The following is a 15,914-nucleotide window of genomic DNA, read 5'->3' as shown; positions in this document are numbered from 1 at the left end:
CAACGAGACAGTTCAAAGGACGGCGTGGTGAAGATCTGCACGCCCATCTACGAAGCTTCACTGAAATCTGCAACACTTTTGTGTTCACTAATATTTTCCCAGAAGAGGTTCGATTCACGTTATTTCTATTTTCACTATGCGATAAAGCAAGAAAAGGGGCATATTCTCTCGAACCAGAAGAGATAACGTCATGGGAACAAGTTGTGGAGAAATTTATGAAAAAGTATTTCCTCCCACAAAAAATGCCAAAAGGAGGAGATTGATCACCAATTTTGAACAAGAAGAAGATGAATCGCTCAGTGATGCATGGGCGAGATTCAAGAGGCTAGTACGTGACTGCCCACACAATACATTACCTGATTGCCTCCAAATGGAGATTTTCTATCATGAACTTAACTCAACATCGCAGATAGCTGTCAATGCGGCAGCAGTAGGAGGTCTTCTGGACAAAACATATGATGAAGCAAAGAATATTCTTGATCGCTTCTAAAAAAACCATGAATATCGGCAAGAAAGCAATCAAAGAACGAAGCCTAAAGAAGGTAATCAAGTAATGGTGTCATCTCATCATTACAAAATTAGATGAATGCGATGATAAACTTGCTGCAAAGCATCGCAATAAGCAATTCAGAAGCTCGAAATGGGCAAGTGAATGCGATAGAGCAAACAAGCACCAGCTGTGTCTTATGTGAAGAATCACATTCTTTTGAGGAATGCCCACGAAATCCTCAATCAGTTTACTTTGTAAAAAACAATCCTTATTCAAACACTTATAACCAGGGGTGGCGAAATCACCCCAATTTTTCTTGGAAGAACAACCAACAACAAAGCAGTCAGCCTGTGGCTCAGAGAGAAGGACCGCCAGGGTTCTTCCATAGATCTAATGGACAACAGCAAGCTAGTAGTTCTCGACCACCATCATCATCATCCCTGGAGAACTTGTTGAAGGAATACATCGAAAAGAATGAAAAAGTCCTTCAAAACCAAGCTATATTCATCCACAATTTGGAAATTCAAATGGGATAAATTGCGGGAGAGCTAAAGAACAGACCCCAAAGGACATTGCCTAGCTCAACTGAGCTTCCACACAATCCAGGGAATGTCGGGAAAGAACATTGTCAAGCAGCCACTTTAAGGAGTGGAAAGGCGGCGATAGAAGTCAGTAAAAAGCCTGCAAGACTGAATCAAAGGTGCAACCTGCGATTGAATCAAAGAAGCCTCTATCGCAGACTGAATCAAATAAGTCTGAAACAACCAGGGAACCAGAAGATGCGATCACCTCTAAGCCTCCAAACCATGAAACACTGGAAGTACCTCCATTTCCTCAAAGACTAAAATAGAAACATAACGATGAAGGCCAGTATCAGCGCTTCTTGGAAATATTGAACAATTTCACATCAATATTCCATTAATAGAAGCGATAGAGTAGATGCCTATGTATGCGAAATTTGTGAAGGACATTGTCTCGAAGAAGAGAAGCACGGGAAGATTCATCATGGTGGCATTGACACAAGAATACAACACTATAATTCCACCAAAGATGCATGACCCAGGCAGTTTCACAATACCCTAATCAATAGGAGGAGTCTATATTGGCCAAGCATTATGCGATCTCGGGGCAAGCATAAACTTAATGCCCCTTTCAATTTTCAAAAGATTGGATGTGGAACAGCTAACACCCACAACGGTGACTCTTCAACTAGCCGATAGATCCTTGGTGCACCCTGAAGGGAAATTAAAGGATGTCATGGTAACAATAGACAGACTCATCCTACCTGCAGAATTCATTATCTTAGATTATGAGGCAGATAAAAATGTTTCAATCATATTGGGATGACCATTCTTGTCTATTGGTCGTGCTCAAATAGATGTGCATAAGGGAGAAATCACAATGAGCGTCAACGGAAAGAAGCTCAGGTTCAATATTATCAAGGCAATGAAGTTCCCAGATGAGGATGGCTTATCTGATTCCGATGATGAACAAACTTGCGTTGGAAATTGGGAATCCGAGGAAGAGAATGAAGAAAGAGAGGATGCTATAGCATCCATTGAAACTTTCCATGCGATAACAGAGATGTTGAAGAATGATGAAATGCTGAATTTGGATGAAGAAAGAAAAGCACAAAAGCCCTCTTTAGAGCAACCACCTACACTAGAACTAAAAACTCTACCAACCCACTTGAAGTATGTATTTCTCGGCCATAATGAAACCTTACCAATCATCATATCCTCTATGTTACCTAAAGAAAAAGAAACCGCGTTGATCAGTGTTTTAAAAAAATATATTAGAGCGATCAGATGGATGCTCATAGGCATCAGAGGCATTAGCCCAACGTATTACATGCATCGAATCCGGCTTGAAGAAAATCAGAAGGGCTCAATAGAACCTCAACGTAGACTGAACCCTGCGATGAAAGAGGTTGTCAAAAAGGAAACAATCAAATGGTTAGATACCAGCATTATCTACCCCATCGCAGATAACGTTTGGGTTAGTTCCATGCAATGCGTTTCCAAAAAAGGGGGGATGACAGTGGTTCCTAATGCAAACAACGAATTGATCCTCATGAAAACCATCATGGGTTGACGGATTTGTAAGCAATAAACGTTGTGGACAAAGACTAATGGATTAAAGCCATGGACCTTGAAATGGAATCTATGTATTTCAATTCTGTCTAGGATCTTGTAGATCAACCAGAAGGGGTAAAACCCATCGGTTGTAAATGGATCTACAAGAGAAAATGAGACCAAACTGATAAGGTATACAGCTAAACTTGTGGCAAAAGGGTTTACCCAAAGAAAGGGGGTAGATTTTGATGAAACCTTCTTTCTAGTTTCCATGATAAAGTCTATTAGAATACTCTTGTCCATATCCACATTTTATGATTATGAAATATGCAAATGGATGTCAAGACAGCTTTTCTAAGTGGCTATTTTGAAGAGAGTATCTATATGTCTTAACTAGAAGGGTTCATACAGCAGGGTCAAGAGCAAAAGGTTTGCAAGCTTAATCAATCCATTTATGGATTAAAACAAGCTTTTAGATCTTGCAATATGAGATTTTACGCTGCGATCAAATCTTATGGCTTTGAACAAAATGTTGAAGAACCCTGTGTATACAAGAAAATTTATCAACAAAACTGTTGCTTTTCTAGTGTTGTATGTTGATGATATTCTACTCATTGGGAATGAGGTAGAATATCTAGCTAACGTTAAGAGATGGCTAGCTTCGCAATTCCAAATGAAAGATTTGGGAGAAACACAGTATGTTCTTGGAATCCAAATAGTTCGGAATCGCAAGAACAGAACATTGGCATTATCTCAAGTATCTTATATAGACAAGATGTTGTCTAGGTATAAAATGCAAAATTCCAAGAAAGGATTTTTACCTTTCAAGCATGGAATTCACCTGTCTAAGGAACGGAGTCCTAAGACACCTCAAGAGGTTGAGGAGATGAATCCAATTCCATATGCATTTGCAGTTGGGAGTTTGATGTATGCAATGTTGTGTACTCTTCCCGATATATGCTATGTCGTAGGAATTGTCAGCAGATTTCAGTCCAATTCTGGTCATGACCATTGGACTGCTGTTAAAAACATTCTCAAGTATCTTTGAAAAACGAGAGATTATATGCTCGTGTATGGTCCTAAAGATCTGATTCTTACTAGATACACCGATTCTAACTTTCAGACCGATATTGATTCGAGGAAATCAACTTCGGGGTCGGTATTCACTCTTAACGAAGGAACAGTTGTATGGAGAAGCATCAAGCAGAGTTGTATTGCAGACTCCACAATGGAAGCTGAGTATGTAACTGCAAGCGAAGCACCAAAAGAAGCAGTATGGCTCAGAAAATTCCTGACAGATCTGGAAGTAGTTTCTAATATGCATCTGCCTATCACTCTCTATTGTGACAATAATGGAGCAGTTGCAAAATCAGAGGAACCACGAAGCCATAAAAGAGGAAAGCATATCGAGCGGAAGTACCATCTCATCAGGGAGATTGTACACAGAGGAGACGTAATCGTCACCCAGATTGCTTCCAAAGACAACTTAGCTGATCCATTTACGAAGGCCCTCTCGGCTAAAGTGTTCGAGGGTCACCTAGTAGGACTAGGTCTACGAGTTTTGTATCACTAAGGCAAGTGGGAGAATTTATGGGTATTGTAATGCCCTAGTGTATTTGTATATTTTATTCTCTCCATGTAAACTCAACATTGTCTATATTTGTATATATTGATCCACTGGAGTTTTAGTCCAAGTGGGAGTATTGTTGGGTTTTATGTCCTAAAACTCGCAGTTTCTAAAATGATAAACATATTCTATAATCAATATACTTATTATTGATTTTATAAATTGTATGAAAGTCTAAATCCAATAAACTAATACCCATGACTATTGTATGAGTACTTGAACTTTATGTGGAGACATAAAAGTGGATCAGGTTCAGTAAATAGTCAAAATGATCTATGGTACATGAATAAGGTTGGGCACCTTATTCTGGTAACACCATTGGATGCGGCCTACTCTGTAGTTGTTACAAAGAGTTGTAAAGTGCTACATACAAAGTGATCCTAATTCGTACATATTATGGCATGAAGAGTGAGCATCCTATGCAATGAGTTTGCATAAGATCAGGACCAAGAAATAAGTAAATTTTACTTTATAACATTGTTTACTATTTAAGACTGACTATTTCACCTAGATGACCTAGGTAACTCGATCTTAATCCTGAGCTAACTATGAACTTCTATTTATTCAAGATTGCCCTTAAATTTGCATAGGTGAGGGTTGGCTCAATAGTGCCGGCTCAATAAGACTCCCATTTCAGGGGTAAGACCAGATAGATAGCTGGGGACATAGGGTGCAAGACAGAGTTCACACCTACCCGATTTATGGATAGCAGAAAGGTTGTTCTCTCAAGTACTGAATCCAGGTCTTGAACAAGGGGCCCCACCCTCTCACTGGGTTGAGAGAGTTTGGTTTAGTGATTGGATCACAAACTAGTTTTTCATTAGAGGATCAGTAGGGACTTGAGGAATAAGACGTAATCTCGGAGGTAAAACAGATATTTGACCCAGCCATTATTACGAACAACCTCGGAAGAGTTAACTTGCTGATTATGGTTAAATTATGTGGACATAATATATCTACAGTGAGGGGAGTGCAATTATAGGCTTTAGTGGAGTGATCCATTAGTTAACGAATGGAGATTAATTTGGCCTAATGAGTTTAGTCAATTAATCTCGGAACATTGGAGCCCATGATCTGTAGGTCCGCGAGGTCCCTCTACTAGCTCGTAATGGACTAGCTCTAGAATAACGTGATAAGTTAATTTGAATTGTTCAATTAAGAATAAGGGAATTAGTAATTATATGAGATATAATTACAATGCTTAATTTGAGAATTAAACGAATAGGAGAATTATATATTAAAATATGATTTAAATATATAAGGATGGATAGTGTTAAAATTAATTTAATATTTTGATATTAAATTTATTAAGTTTTTATTTAAATAATTATTATGAAATAATTAATTTTTCATTTCAAAATCAAAAACAGATTTTTAATTTAAATTTTGATTTTGTGATAAAATTGGAAAGGTAAAAAGCAAAACACAAAATGGAAAAAAAAGTTTTTTCATTATAATCACACTAAGTAGCTCACACAAAGTGCATTCAATTTTGCCTTGCTTCTCCAAGCATGAGCTGCAACTCATGCAACTTCTCTCCTTGCATGTTGATCTGCAATAATAATGAGAGATTAGAGTGAAAATCGGGCATGCAATCTATAGAGAATTTCGGAGAAAATTCAGGTTGAAGAAAGAGTTCTTCAACAAGATACTGCACTTGCTGAGCATTTCTCCTTCATCCTTTGATTCGAGCTATTTTTGAGTCTCACAAACTCAATCTAGAGCACCAAGAGAATAGTGGGGAAGATCTAGAGGTGGTATGCAACAAGATTTGGAAGAAGAATAGCACTGAAGAAGGACCTTTGAAGCAGTTCTACAAGAGGTATGTCTTGAAACTCACTTGTTTTTCCTGCAAGAGCATGCTTTATATTGTTGCAAAATTAGTGAATTAGAGTGCTTAGATGCTCCTTGTGCTTCCCGTTGTTCTGATACAATCCTACATACCCACGGGAAGAACGGATCCCAAGATGAGAACCGAGTATTTGATAGGATCACCCAGAGATTAGTGGCGAGTGTTGGATCAATTTAGACAAATTTAGAGAAGACATACGGCATCGAGAGGATGAAAGCTTTAGGTGCCACGACGTTTGATGGAGCCACAGATCCAACAGATGTTGAGGTCTGGTTGGACTTTATTGAGAAATGTTTTAGTGTTATGAGATGCCCTGAGGACCGTAAGGTCGAGTTAGCGGTGTTTCTGCTACAGAAATGGGCTGAGAAATGGTGGAAAGTGATGGAGGCCAGGAGGAGCAGTTCAGAGCTATGTCTTGGTCTGAGTTTAGAAAAGTATTTGAAGATAAATACTTCCCTAGTTCTTTCAAGGAAGCATAAAGGGATTAGTTTCTTGGGCTAACTCAGGGATCAATGGCGGTCGCTGAGTATGAGTAGAGATACAAAGTTATCTCAGTATGCCCTTCCAATCATTGCGAAAGAGAAAAAGAGATGTAGGAGATTTAAGAATGGCCTAAGGAAGTAGATACATACTCCCGTTACCTTTACAGGTAATTAGGTGGATTTCACTCAGTTAGTTGAGACAGCTACCAGAGTTGAGCGAAGTGTAGTGAAGTTAAACCAACTCTAGATATGCTCTCAAATTAGGCGATCGTTACATTTTCACACTGATTGCGAATTTTTCAAACCTTTTTTTGCAAAATGAAACAAATTTTCATTTTATTCTTAGGTTACAATAACCGACTTCGGATTCTCTCACTAACACACGACCGAGGAGGGGTTTTCGGCCAATTATCATGTAATTAACCAATATAATAATTGATGAATATAATTATATTATATTTTTACCCTATAATTTGATATCACATATCTACTATAGTGATTTCTCCTCCACTTGATATAAATCATATTTATATCTAATTTCCTCCAAAATAATGTATCTCATACAGTTAGCCAATTGTATCATATATAATTAACCAGTCCAATTATATCATATATAATCAAACTCCCTCTTGTCAATATGAACATTTCAAACTGACCCAAACACTGATTCTCGACTTTATCCAAGCTACCCAGGGGACCTAATGGACCTGTGGCTCAAAGTTCCAACGGTACGTGAATAGCTGACTAAACTCTTTAACCACGAGATCCACCATCCGTTAACCGTCAGGCATTCCACTAAAGACCAACAGCTGAACTCTTCTTACCACAGATATATTTTTGTGTCCATCGTATATAACCAATCATGAGTACAATGACCCTTCACAGATGCTCGTAAGTACAGCTGGGCCAATTTACCATTTTTCCTCTATAGTTACATCTCACTCCTTAAGTGCCACTGATTCCTCTAATGAACAATACAACATAGTCCAACTATGTGTGAACACCTCCCGGGCAAAGAGAATGTGTGTAGCGCCACATCGTTCAAGCCCTGGAATCAGCCTTTAAGGGAGCTATCTATCTACTTACCTCTACCTGGGGAAAGGAATGAATTCCATCTTGTGTTGCTGAGTTTCCAGCTCCTAAACTAGAAGAATCCTCAAAATGGTAGGTTTGAATCAGCGACCTGGCCATTTGCATCCATACAGATCAAAGAACCGCCCTCAATGGCAGAAGTTCCCAACTCACTCAGGATTGAGGTCATGTTACCTATGGTCATCCTAGTGAACTTAAGTCTCTGTCATGAACAGTGTTATATAACGAGACGTTAACACTTCATGGTCAGGTCTTATACAAACTCTTTGTATAAGACGCCCCCTCTCGTATGTCCCTTACACGAATGATCAGGATCAGACCATCTATGATAAGTCATAACATTTGTGACCATTCCATAAAGTGGACCGCATCCGTAGCGTTACCAGGATATGGTTTCCCTCCTATATCCATAGACTACAGACCATTTTGGTTATCACTCAAGACATGAACCACTTGTATGTCACCACATACATGCTTAAGTTACATATAGATAACCAGGGATTTTATGTTTATTGGTTTGTAGTAAAGCAAATAAAACATACAACTGAGCAAGATCAAGATGTGAAGTAAATATCATATATTATACAACACAAGCGTTTGTACAAACTATTTACAAAATACAGGGCACGAGACTTTAGGGCATAACTTTTATATATGTGTGAAATAACCAAGCAAACATGCTATCATTCACCCTTATACTATAACAATTATAATATAAAGATGATGCATGTCAATGCTATTTATGCATGCATAAATATAACTCTTATATTATATGATGCATGAACATGCTCTTACATAATTAAATCATGCTTCTCTAAATTATAACATTTACAATAAAGAGATAATGCATGACCAATGCATAACATAAGGTTGGATTTATTATATGTGTATACCATATGACATATAAAAAACATACATCGCATGTAAAAAATTAAGGATTAATGGACCGGGATGAGCCTTTACAAAAAACCGGAATGAAATAACCCTATCTATTACATTTTTCATCGAGTGAACCGGGTCTTGAACCGCCAGGAGGACTCCATCGTATAGTAAACATTGAAAATAGATGATCGCCCAGCGCACACTAGACGATAGGCGCAAAATCTAAACGATCGCTTAGACGACAACGAGGCTGCAAAGCCTGATCGTCTAGGCGATTGCTTAACACGACGAAAGGTAAATGATTTACTATGCGTTACTAAGCGATGAAGTTTGCTGAGCTAAACGATCATCTAGTGCGCGCGCGCATTAAACGATACGTGAGCATCCCATCGTCTACATGACCTGATACTCAGCGATCGCTTACCCCTTTGTGTACACGACCCGATCAACCCTTGATCGCCTCCTTCCTCGAAGAACTGCAACCCTTGCTTCGATCTTCATCACAAACAACTCAATACTCAAACAGACTTTGAATTATAGACTCAATAACGATTATTAATGCCCAAAACGCAGGGACCTTTACAAACAATCGAAAATGTAAAAGAATTAAATCAAACCGAGGCTAACATCCACGAAAACATCCATTAATCCGCACATCCACAGCAATTTAACGATTAAATAAAGCAGACATGCACCCACCAAGAATGTATATGTAATTCATTGCAATAATGAAATTGGAATATCGGAATCTGACTCTGATACCAATTGAAGGAACTCTTAACAAAGAGCATCCATGAACGCGTTCGGATCTTTCTGATTTCATCGTGACCGAAAAACAACACATATATTCCAACAGACAGTTATGCAAATTGACACTAACTAACAACATCTTTCGACAATAAAAACACAAGGGAAAGAGTTCTCATACCAGTTAAAGACCCTATTCAAACGTTGATCTCAGACGCAGCGGAAGAACCTCTATGCGAACCCTATCGCCCAGCAAACCAGTTCGTCTACACGAACGGCAGCAACTCGAACAAGCACAAACAAGTGAATAGTGGGACGACATCACCAGTTGGAGCCCTTGGTATTCTCAGAGTGAGAATCCAAAATGTGGTCTTTGGTGAATTTGGTAAAGGTTGGAGAAAAGACAAATCGTGTAGATGATAAATAAGTGGAAGAGAAAAAGAGCTATCGCATAGCAGAGATGCTTATCGTTTAAAAGAAGCTACATGATCGTGTAGGTTTTACTAAGCGATTGTTTAATAAAAGGTAGACGATCGTTTAGAAAACATGGCACATTATACGATCGATTAGGAAAGCTTAGTGATCGTTTAGGGACGGGTGTGCAATCGTTTAGGCGCAGGTGTACGATCGTTTAGACGATGAGCGACTATCGTATAGGCTCTCAAACTAGGCGATCGTTACGTTTTCACACCGATTGTGAATTTTTTGAACCTTTTTTTTGCAAAATGAAACAAATTTTCATTTTATTCTTTGGTTACAATAACCGACTTCGGATTCTCCCACTAACGCACGACCGAGGAGAGGTTTTTGGCCAATTATCATATAATTAACCAATTTAATAATTGATGAATGTAATCATATTATATTCTTACCCTATAGTTTGATATCACATATCTACTATAGTAATTTCTCCTTCATTTGATATAAATCATATTTATATCTAATTTCCTCTAAAATAATGTATCTCATACCCCTGCCGAGACTTATACTCAGTATAATTACCAGTCTAAATTATATCATATATAATTAAACCCCCTTCTTGTCAATTTGAACCATTTCAAATGACCCAAACGCGATTCTCGACTTTATCCAAGCAACCAGGGGACCTAAATGGACCTGTGGCTTGAAGCTCCAACATACGAAAATAGCTGACTAAACTCTTATGCCATGAAATCCACCACCGTAACCGTCAAACATTCCACTAAAAGAGCAACAGCTGAACTCTTTTACAACAAAATAGATTCTGTGTCCATCGGATATACAATCATGAGTACAGATGACCTTCACAGATGTCCGTAAGTACAGTTGGGCCATTTTACCGTTTTGCCCCTGTAGTTATCTCACTCTTTAAGTATCCACTGATTCCTCTAATGAACAATCAACATAGTCCAATTAGTGTGAACCCTCCCGGCTAAGAGAATGTGTGTGGCGCCAAATGTTTAAGCCCCTGGAATCAGTCTTTAAGGGAGCTAATCTATCTACTTACCCCTGCTCGGGGAATGAGTGAATTCCATCTTGTGTAGCTCAGTTCCTAGCTCCCAAATCAGCGACCTCCAAAATGGTAGTCTTGAATCGACAATCTGGCCACATCGCTCCCAGACAAATCAAAGGACCGCTTTCAATGGCAGAAGTTCCCAACTGATGGAACGAGAACATACAAGCAGAAATAAGATCTATTACACTCTAATTGCTTTTAATTTAAAGGAAAAAACATGCAATTGAAGAAAAAATATAATTAAATTACCTTTGAAGCTCCGAAAACCTTTTCCTCGCTAACTTCGATCCGAACTCTTTCGAACCACCACTAGAGTTGACCTACTATCCTCTGGATCAGAACCGGATTGTGGACCTGTGGATGAAGAACCCGAAGAGAGGAAAGAGATGGAAAAAGAAATGTGATTTTTCTTTTGGTTTTGGGTTTTCTTTTTTTTAGCCAAATTTAGAAAATATTTTTGGCAAAAATGCAAAAGTTTTTCATCCAATTGAAAAGCCCTTATAGAAAAAAGCCATGCAACAATGCATGAAACAAATCCATAAAACCCAAACCTAGAATCCACTATCTAATGGGTTATGTCTCCACTATAAGCCAAGCACACTAGCCCACTAATTTTGTTAGTGATATCCAACAAAATTGGATTTTCCCACTAACTTTAGTCAAAGGGCAAAATAGTCATTTTGTCAAGGTCAAACTTTGACAAAAAGTCCATTTTGACTTTTTATGATTTTTTTGTTTGACTAATTTTTGACCTCCGCATGAATCCGCATTCATTTTCTCGAAATTCAAATCACATTTGAATATAAGGTCGGTCAAAATTTGACTTTTCAAAGTCAAAAGTCAATTCTTTGACTTTACATTTTGACCTTTTCCATTAATTTCGAGCTTCCGAATATGAACGTATTCATATTCTTGATATTAAATCATTTAAACATTAAAGCTGTATCTTAAACTGAACCTGACCATATATCACATATACTTGTCAGTTTCTCTCTCTCACCTAATTCGAACAATTAAAATTTATCTACATTGTTAAAGTTATTCCATCATATGTATAAGTTTATTCCATATGAGCTAGTAGGAGAACCTAATGGACCTATAGATTTATGACTCCAATGATCCGTGATTAGCTGGATAAACTCTTTAGACAGAGCTAATCGACATTTGTAACTCACGGGTCATTCGACTATAGTCCCGTAGTGCACTCCCCTCACTATAATATATTTGTGTCCATATGATATAACCATAATTAGTAAGCTAATCCTTTACAGGTTGTTCATATCTCAGCTGGGTCATAAAACTGTTTTATCCCCAAGACTACATCTTGTTCCTTAGTTACTGATCCTCTAATGAACAATTGGTTTAAGGTCCAACCTATAAACCGAACCCCTCTCGGGCAAGGAGAGGGTGGGCCCCTTGTTCAAGACCTGAATTTAGTACTAAGGGAACAACCTATCTACTATCCCTATAACGGGTAGGAGTGAATTCCGTCTTGCACCCTATTTCCAACTATTCACCTGATCTTACCCTTGAAATGGGAGGCTTATGGGCCAGCGATAATGAGCTGCCTCACCTATGCATATCTAAGGATAATTTCGAGTGAACATGAGTTCATAGTTAGCTCAGATTAAGATTAAGTTATTAGGTCCATCAATTAACGAAATGTTCATTTTATACATAAAACGGCATTTAGAACGTAAAAAGTGACTATTTCATGGTTCAGTTTTATGAAAACTCATTGCATAGGATGCCCCCACTTTCATGTCTCCACATGAACGTTTAGGATCACATCGTGTGTACTAACTACAAAATGGGCCACATCTATAGTGTCCCCAAAATAAAGCGCCCAATCTTATTCATATACTATAGACCATTTTGGCTATATATTTAAACTTGATCCACATTTATGTCACTACATAAAGTTCAAACTACATTAAATAGTCTCAGGACCTTAGTTTATTGGATTCAAGATTACAATTTCAATAACAATTTTATCGAAAAACAAAACAGATTATGTTTATTAATTTACAATTTACGAGTTTTAGAACATAAAATCCAATATCAACTCACTCAGGATTGGTGTCATGTTACCTATGGTCATCCTAGTGAAGTGAAGTCTCTGTCGTGAAAGGTGTTAAATAACGAGACGTTAATACTTCGTGGCCAGGTCGTATACAAACTCTTTTGTATAGGATACCCCTGCTCACATGTCCCCTGCACGAATGATCAGGATCAGACCATCTGTGACAAGTCATAACACTTGTGACCATTCCACAAAGCGGGTTGCATCCGTAGCGTTACCAGGATAAGGTTTCCCTCCTATATCTATATACTACAGATCATTTTGTTTATCATTCAAGACATGATCCACTTTTATGTCACCACATACATGCTTAAGTTACATACAGATAACCAGGGATTTTATGTTTATTGGTTTGTGGTAAAGCAAATAAAACATACAACTGAGAAAATCAAGATGTGAAGTAAATATCATATAATATACAACACAAGCATTCGTACAAACTGTTTACAAACTACAGAATATGAGACTTTGGGACATCAACCCCAACATTACTATGAACTATTTTCCCTATTCACCTTGCTAATGATCCATGCAAACATTTCACGAATGGAGGTCACTTCCAGGGTGACATGAAACAAAGCATGAATCTCATGGTGTGAACTCTTAAGGACGTGAGAGCTATGAACAACATACCGTATATGTTATTAATATCCCAATGAAGTGTTCTGTTGTTGTTGGGAAAATCTTTACTTAGGTATATTCTGGCTAATAAAACAATCTAAGTCTAGGTGTTTTTCCAAGTATAACAATTAAATTTGGAACTAACCTACGATGTCTAGGTGATAAACCAATTTTTAAAACTTCACACAGCTCACACATGCTCATGAAACCAAGTTAACAACACTCAATTATTCGGTCATAATCCCCAGGTAGGAGGTGTTCCATTGACCGTCAACCTAAATAACTCAAGCCTTAGACAGGATTATATACCAGTTGAGTTTGTAACTACAATTTTACAAGATAACAACCTATTTTAACTATTAAAACAAGTTGTAAACCTACATGAGCATGCATTTTATCTTTGTTATGAATTTTAAATGTCTAACCCAATTTTATAACAACTTATAAAACTTTAGACATGTTTTGCATCCATAACAATGATCAAACATTTCGGGATTTAAAATAACACCTTATATTAAACACTTGAAACCCTAAACATACATATTATATATTATAACTCCTTATAACATGCTTGCAATAGGCTTCCTATTGTGGGATTTTAAATCTACATGGCATACTATATGCACATATAAGATTTATTTAATTATAACATACATCACGTGCATAAATAATTAAACACACACTAATATGGACCAATTTTGGCATTTAAAGCAAGCAAACGACCCAATTATTATTATAATAATAAAAATGGCTCCAAAGAGCTTTTAGATCATTTGAAATACCCCGAATCGAACCCGAACGACCCGAATCGGACCTCCAAAGCATCAAATGGGTTGAAACGGTCTAGAAAAGGGTTGAACCGGACCTCCCAGACTCGAACCGGCTGAACTGGTTTGCTTGAACCACCGGTTGGGTCACACGTGCATCTTCTAGACTGAGATGAACAACGTTGCGATGCTGCATCCATGCGTTCAAACGCCATGGGTTGGTTCCTTCAAATCTAGGTTGAAAGATGAGTAGCGTTGCAACGCTTTAGGGGTAGTGTTGCGACGCTGCCTGGCAGTAGCTTCAAAGCTGAGTTTCTGCTGCTGACCTTCCTTGCTTCTTTCTTCAATTACAACCTAATTTCAATTCTATTGACTCTAACAAATTTATAAACTCTTAATCACACATTAAGGCCCATAAACAAAGAGATAGTTACAATAATTAACGCTTAATTGTAGAGAATTTGATACCAAAACTGGAAAAAACTATATCAGTCCACCATTTTCATACATCTTATAAAAAACACCCACCAAGCTAAAATTAACACGAATTGAGTGCTTAAATCTTACTTTGATACCAATTGATGGAAGTAGCAAGCATACAATGGAGGAATCCAGGAATATTAAGTACTCTAATTCATCAATTTTAGCACAAAATCAGCATATTCATAGAATATCAAGAGGGTTTCAGAAATACCTTTAAAGAACTCCTTTTGATCCACAAAATCAGCAACAATCTCCTTAGCAACAAGGTGTAGACCATCAATAGATCTTTCCTACTATTCTCTTGGACCTTTGATTGAGTTATGAGACTCAAAATAAGTTGATTTTTAGGGAATCTTTAGGAGAGAAGATGACATTTGCTAAGGAAAATCACCTTGCATGCCCTAGTACCTTAGTTAAATGAACTGAGTTTTATCCTATTATTTCATGCATACCAAAAACACATCAAGATGACAGCTTCTTCTTGGAGATTTTTAATGGATTTGAGTGGAATGGTGAGTAAAGTGGGAAAAACCCACTAAAATTGGAATTCTCCATTTCCGATTTTAAATTCAATTTTTCTTTAATCAGGTTTTCAGAAAGTTCAATTAAGATTAAAATAGAATTTAATATTTGAATTTTCCAAAAAAAAAAATCAATTTTCTAATTTTGAATAAAATTAATTCAAATAATTATTTTAAAATAAAATTAATTCTTTAATAATTAATTACAAAATTAATTATTTTAATTTAATATCAAATATTAAATTCATTAAAGACTAATTCCATAATCATGAATACCTATTCATGTAATTAATATTTAAATCAAATTTAAATATTATTTGATTCTCCAATTTCGTTTAATTCAATAATTAAACATGTAATTATATCATAAATAATTACTAATTCCTTTAATTTGAATTTGAATGTTTCAAATTTACTCATCACGCTATTCTAAGATTTATTCCGTTTATGAGCTAGTAGAGGGACCTAATGGACCTATATATCATGGGCTCCAAGGATCTGAGATTAACCTGCTAAACTTTTTAACCTAATTAACCAACATTCGTTAACTACCGGGTCACTCCATTAATACCCAGTAGTTGCACTTCCCTCAATATAGATATATTGTGTCCACTCGATATAAGCATAATTAGTAAGTTAACCCTTCACAGGTTGTTTGTAATAACGCCTGGGTCAATAGCTGTTTTACCCTTGAGAT

The 15,914-nt window shown here is 37.1% G+C and overlaps 1 non-coding gene across 1 annotated transcript; it reads right to left on the bottom strand.

Annotated features, from left to right (window-relative positions):
• Positions 1–247: 247 nt before the first annotated feature.
• LOC120069793 lies at positions 248–354 on the bottom strand. Its single transcript, XR_005479697.1, has one exon. It is a non-coding gene; the product is annotated as a small nucleolar RNA R71 (small nucleolar RNA).
• Between the last annotated feature and the right edge of the window lie 15,560 nt (positions 355–15,914).

The sequence above is a fragment of the Benincasa hispida genome, unplaced genomic scaffold (genome assembly GCF_009727055.1).
Source record: "Benincasa hispida cultivar B227 unplaced genomic scaffold, ASM972705v1 Contig587, whole genome shotgun sequence".
Lineage (NCBI taxonomy): Eukaryota > Viridiplantae > Streptophyta > Magnoliopsida > Cucurbitales > Cucurbitaceae > Benincasa > Benincasa hispida.
This window is presented reverse-complemented; position numbering and strand designations above follow the sequence as displayed.